This window comes from Neoarius graeffei, chromosome 12 (genome assembly GCF_027579695.1).
Source record: "Neoarius graeffei isolate fNeoGra1 chromosome 12, fNeoGra1.pri, whole genome shotgun sequence".
In the NCBI taxonomy this organism is placed as follows: domain Eukaryota; kingdom Metazoa; phylum Chordata; class Actinopteri; order Siluriformes; family Ariidae; genus Neoarius; species Neoarius graeffei.
In genome coordinates, this window is record NC_083580.1 from 72,484,909 (window position 1) to 72,491,565 (window position 6,657).

Below are 6,657 nucleotides of genomic sequence, written 5' to 3' on the forward strand. Positions count from 1 at the left end.
ACTGCCATTTTGGAAATCACATGATGCAATGCTGCATACTGATTGGTTGAAAGCTGAGTGATGTTGAATTCATCTGCAAGAAACCACGCACCAACGTTTTAAATGTGAACGATCAAAAATGAGTAACAAAAATGGGACTAAAGGCTCACAACAACACACCGCGTTATGGTATGGAAGGGTTGGAAATTAAACATATATATAAAGTCTACATTTATGGCACACTATGTGGCTTCAAATCATTATTCTCAGGTTTATTTGGGCACTCTGATTGGGGGATACTGATAGGTAAAAAAGCATGGTGCGTAAGGTTCACGAACACCGTTCAAGCTTTGGCCAATCAGCTTGCAGGAATGCAGTCACCTGATTTTCAATCATGTTGATGTTGGAGGAGCAGATGGACTTTTCGGCTTGATTCAGAAACTTGGCAGCAGGGGACACTAATATTGATTTGAAGTTGCTGAAATGTTGATTCGGGAAACCTTTATTGTTTTGTGATCAAACGGAGACTGACAGATTGTATGTGGAGTGGACCGTTCACGAATTACAGCTTTGGGGATTTTTCCATGTCAGAACTTGTAGGAAAAGAAGACCGAGGAGGATTGTGTATTGGGGCATGTAGCGACTGTGGTACTAACCAGGCTCTTCAGGCACATTGGGCAGCACCAATCTCCATAGCCCTCGGCCTCTTACATAGCTACTGTATGGTTACAGTGGGAGCTCATCCAATGCGTGAAATTTTGTGGAGTGTTCGAGTTAGCTCTATGAGGCAGATGAAACTGACGGCTCCAGTCACCGTGGTGTTTTTTCTGGGTTTGGTTGACTATTGACTTGCTACCTAGGTCAATTTACTTCAGTCCTGTGGACATTTATGGTCCATGTAGACATAACGGGGGAAAATTGCCCCCCCCGAAAAAAAATTCAGGAGCCGCCACTGTTTAGATTTATACTAAACTCTTAAGTAGCTTGACTACATGCATATTTAGTAGGCTACCGACAGCATCAAAAGCCTCCTAAGCAGTGCACTGGTTTCTGCAACTTTATTAAAGGGGTACAAAATATAATATATATGGTTGCTGATGTGACAAAGTAACGTATTCTTAAGTATTCTATCAAGTTTATGTACTAGAAAACAACGAAATATCTTGGTAATTGTAAATATAATACTTTATACGCTAAACCGCACAAGAGTCGCCATTTTTAAAAGACCGTGACGTCAGCGCTACCCACTGCACTAGCGGAACTCTCCGAAATAGAGGAGATAAGCGTGTAATCATGGCGTCAGGCGCATCAAGTTAAAGCGACAGCTCTGTCGAATCATACGAAGAGATCCCGCAAGATACACTGCAAGCAGGCTATGGCTTAGAAGGGTACCAGTTTGAACCTAGGAGAGGTACTCTCGACTCCGGTGATGAAATAAGAGAAGAAAGCTCGGATGACGGCGAGGATGAGACTGATGCTGACCATGGGCATGGCGAGCGTGGGGCAGAGCGTCTGCGTGCAGGTGACACGGCGTGGTGCTCGTGCGGAAAATGCAACGTGGAGTTGCTCACGAGTCCAGCAGAATTTATTTGCTGCAATGAGATAGGCGCCACCCGTGGACTTGCGAAATCGTCGCAAGAGGCAGAAACAGGTATTTCACACGTGCTATTCCCAACCTCAATGAGCCAACACAACTGGGCACATACATAGGGGAGAGTGGGGTAAGATGAGCCAGGGGGTAAGATGAGCCACCCCCTGTTTCTAAGAAACAGTAAACAAATGTGACCATGTGACCACATTCAAAGGGGGGCGGGACCATTTACTTACACTTGTGGAGAGGAGCACCACATGTCAAACTAGGTGAGGGAGATATTTATAAAAATGTGTTTTTGTGCTTTCTAAGTCAATTCCATGTTTGTCCACAGTGAAGATGATTTAGAGAAGACAAAAGTAGAATAATATTTAGACACATTAGGGTTAAGTTAGTGGCTTTCTAAGCTATGATATGAATGCTAATAAAAATAATTTTGATTAGCCTAATCCCCTTTATTAGCATTTTTCTACAAAATGGTGGCCACGGGGTAAGATGAGCCATTAGATATGGGGCAAGTTGAGCCACTGGCTCAACTTACCCCATTGGTGGCTGAGCTTACCCAATATGGATGACACTTAAGTTTTCACATTTACTGGTCATATATGACAACAACAACAAATAAACAAATAAATAATATGTTAATATAAATAATGTGTTTAAAAGGTTTTTAATAAATAAAATAATGCCCTCTGTTATTACAGGTGTGCATGATGCCACACTCATACAAAAGAAAAACAGACAGGGCCGCACAATCCCGTGCAGTTTTGGAGAGAGCCGCAGAGGAAGTCAGGAAAGGCAGGCCTATTCGGGCTGTGGCGAGGGATATGCATTTGGACAGGATGACTCTGACTAGGTTCATTGAAAAGATAAAGAATGGAGAGGTAGAGACCAAGTTGGTGAAAGTGCATTACTTCATTGGCCAGATAATCAAATTGGATGTCTTCGAAATAGAGGCAAGATTTCTCAAAAGAAGCCGGTCATGCCATGGCTCTGCAAGAAAGCCAACCTTTGTCTTCAAAGAGAAAGATGAGGCTGTCCTGTCAAGACAGGATATTGTGAAAAAATTGCCCCGCCCCTTTACTGTTGGTGGGACAGCACGGAGGGAGAGGCAAATGGTGTTCCCTTGCAATTTGAATGCTTGGAACATTGAATAATGATGAAATGATTGAATGATTGATGGAATGATTGCTGCATGTTTTAGCAATATTTTAACCTACTGAAAGAAATAAGATTTTTTGGCACTGCTCTACTGTTTTAGTAATTTCTATAATATAGTATATCTCTCATTCCCTCTCTAACCATCCCTCTTTCTATCTATCTATGCATATCTCTCTCTCTGTCCATCTATCTATCCCTCCCTATCCCATCTCGTTCTATCACCTCTCTCTTCATCTCCCCTTCTCTATGCAACGGCCCTATCCCCCACTTGATTGACTTGACTTGATTCATTGATTGCACTTCAAATAATAAAAGTTGTTTACTTTGTTAACCTAACATGTTTTGTGTTGGCTCAATTTACCCCACACAGTGGCTCATCTTACCCCGTGCATGGGGTAAGTTGAGCCACTTGACATTTTTTTTCAAGAGGTAATATCACTCTAACCATAAGAGCTTATCAATTATTTTTTGCTCAGATAGTAACAGTACACTTTGAAATTTGGTATGGTGTGTAGACTGGAAGCAAAAATGGCTTTAAAATGTAGTTATGATGAAAAATGTAAAAAGTGGCTCATGAGTGTTACGCAGAGAAAATGAACGTGCATTCTGATTGGATAAAATTAGTATCATGGCGGGCTGTTCAAACTGCGGGAATAGTTTGCTCGAGCTACTTTCAAAACACTATAACTTTCCAACCTTAGAACAAAAAACTTTTGTAAGTCTTGAATAAGGTTCGTCAATGTGTGTTTTATTGTTATATTTACCCTATATATTGCCCTCTGTTCCCCTTTAATAACGGTGTCATTGTCTATAGACATGAGAATTTCTTTCTCTGTGTACATTAACATGAAGGCCTCCAAGAGGCTCATCTACACTAGCAGCTGCCTGAATCTGTGGGACCTCCTGCTGCACTGTCTCACTGGACTCTTCCCTCTCAGCATCTGACTCACCTGTATTATATAGCATATAGGGCATATACACTGTGATCATGGACAGAGATAATTATTGATTAAACAATGTTTACCTATTTCAATTGGGCTGATTTTAAAGCATTTTCAGCATTCTGAATATCTGGGTACTGGGTATCATTTAGAATCTCTCTATCACATCTGTTTTTATTCTCTCTACCTGTTGCCTCTGTAATCCTGGCCTCTCCATGCCTAGTTGGTTCAACAGCAGGATCAGACTGGCTTATCTGCTGCTCTGAGGCTACAAAAACATTTAATTAAGGGTTAGCCTATTTTGCTGAATAACGTAACATGCTTGAAGGTTGTTGTTCCCCCCCCCCCCCCCCCCCCCACACACACACACAATTTAGCCTATATTGTGATTGTGTAAAATTGATAGTGATTTAGGCTATTTGTCTCCATTTGTTAAAATAAATTAGGCTATCGTGCTGACATCTTTCTGAATGTCTGAACAATTTAACATATATTTATCATATATCTCTGTTATCTTTTACATTACAAATAACTTAGTTTAAAGGGGTACCAAATATAATATATACAGTTGCTGATGTGACAAAGTAACGTATTCTTAAGTATTCTATCAAATTTATACTGTATACTAGAAAACAACGAAATATCTTGGTAATTGTAAATATAATAGTCGGTACGCTAAACGGCACAAGAGTCGCCATTTTTAAAAGACCGTGACGTCAGCCCTACCCACTGCACTAGGAGAGAAGCGTGTAATCATGGCGTCGGGCGCATCAAGTGAAAGCGACAGCTCTGTCAAATCATACGCAGAGATCCCGCAAAAGACACGTCTGGAGGATCGTTATGCTTTCCATCGGTCCTGTTATTACACCCGAAAGCAACACGCTGTGGCATTGTGTAGCCGATCACTTACAATTCATCCTACTTTCCGATTCACACGTGCTAGTCCCAACCCCAACACAACTAGGCACATACATACGTCATGAGTGTTACGCAGAGAAAATGAACGTGCATTCTGATTGGATAAAATTAATATCATGGCAGGCTGTTCAAACTGCGGAAATAGTTTGCTCGAGCTACTTTCAAAACACTATAACTTTCCAACCTTAGAACAAAAAACTTTTGTAAGTCTTGAATAAGGTTCGTTAATGTGTGTTTTATTGTTATATTTACTCTATATACCGTATTGCCCTCTGTTCCCCTTTAAATAAATAACTGTTAGACCATCCTCTACCTGTCCTTTCAGTAGTCATGGCCTCCTCGGGATCATTAGTAGTGTCAGAAGGGGTTTGCTGCTCCGACGCTACAAAAACATTCCATTAATGAGATGCTATTTAATGGGAAATTTGGTCTCTGCATTTATTCCAATCGTGAATTAGTGAAATGCACACACAGTGAGGTGAAGTACACACTAAATTATACCTCTAAATTATGTTTATTATTGTCAGCTTGAAACTGGATATTTGTGATTAATGGTGTGCATTGAGCTCTACAAAATAAACTATGCTAAATTGACATTGCAAACGTTGCGCAATAGCCTTACACTGACAGTAGGCTACAAAATTATTTCCATATCTCTCTTTACCGGCTGCAACTGAGGTCTGTCCTCTGGAAAACAGGTCTGTTAATTTCGCACATTTGGCAGCATCTTTTTCCAACACCTTTCTTCTTTTTGTCCTGGCCTTTTCGGCTCCACCTGGCCTCTTCCTGCCCTCCATCAACACTGACTGACGCTTCGCGCTATTCAGTTGCTATATTTAATTTTACTGCTCCAAAAAACACCACTCGTGGGCCCAACCAACTTCAACATTTGGTAGGGGAGAATTCATCAGATGGTAGAACCCATCTAATCTACTGCGCTGTAGGGGCTGCGCTGTCATATGAATGGAGAATGAATGCAAGAAGATGATTAGATAAGTGTCAAAATTATTTTTTCCATCCAACCAGCCCAAATTTGAGATTGACATGAGCCGGCCCATCGGGAATCCTCCCGATTACCCACTCCGGCTCTGTCTGGCCGACAGGCCTACGAGCTTATGCCATCATGTGTTGTCCATCAACCATCCGCCATCCATCGTCTGTCCAGCATCGTCCACACTTCACAAAAATCACCACTTCTCTCTCAATTCTTCACCGATTTGTATTCTTTTTGGCAGGAAGGTAGGTCTGCCTGGGGTGCATACAGCTTCTACCCAAATTTGCCTATTTGCAATTAATAATGAAACTATGGACTAATTAAGCCCTAACGAGCAGTTTCCACACAAATCACTTCTTCTCCTTCAATTCTTCACCGATTTTGATTCTTTCTGGCATGAAGGTAGGGCTACCTAGGGTGCATATAACTTCTATCCTGATTTGCTTAATTAATGACGTTATGGACTAATTAAGCCTTAATTATTAACAGTTCAACAAAAATCGCTTCTTCTCAGTCAATTCCTCGCCGTTTTGGATTCTTTCTGGCAAATAGGTCAGTATTCCTAGGGCGTATATAGAGCTTCTATATATAGCTTGCAACATATATTGCGCAAAGTGGCCCACTTTAGATCGTTCCTTCTGGACTGGACGGGGTGAGCTACGCTGTCGTTGACGGTCTCATCTGAGTTACTGGAGCCATCCTGTGAGCCCAAACCATTTTTCTTGGATTTATCTCAACAACATAGAGTTTCCACTCACACACTCTTCCCCCCCCCAAACACTGTTTAAACTATTAGAAACTGTTGTGTGTGAAAATCCCAGGAGAACCGCAGTTTATGAAATAACCCAAACCAGCTCAACTGGCACCAACGACCATGAGACATGTTCAACACTGATGTTTGATGTGAACATTAACTGAAGCACTTAATCTTTACATGCATGATTTTCTGAATTAGGCTGCTTGTCGGATTTGGTAATTACATCAACGAACATGGGTAATTTTAAAGTGGCTGGTGGGTGTATATTCTGCCACAGCATATACATTTGCAGCTGATCAGATTGTGCAAGCTGCGA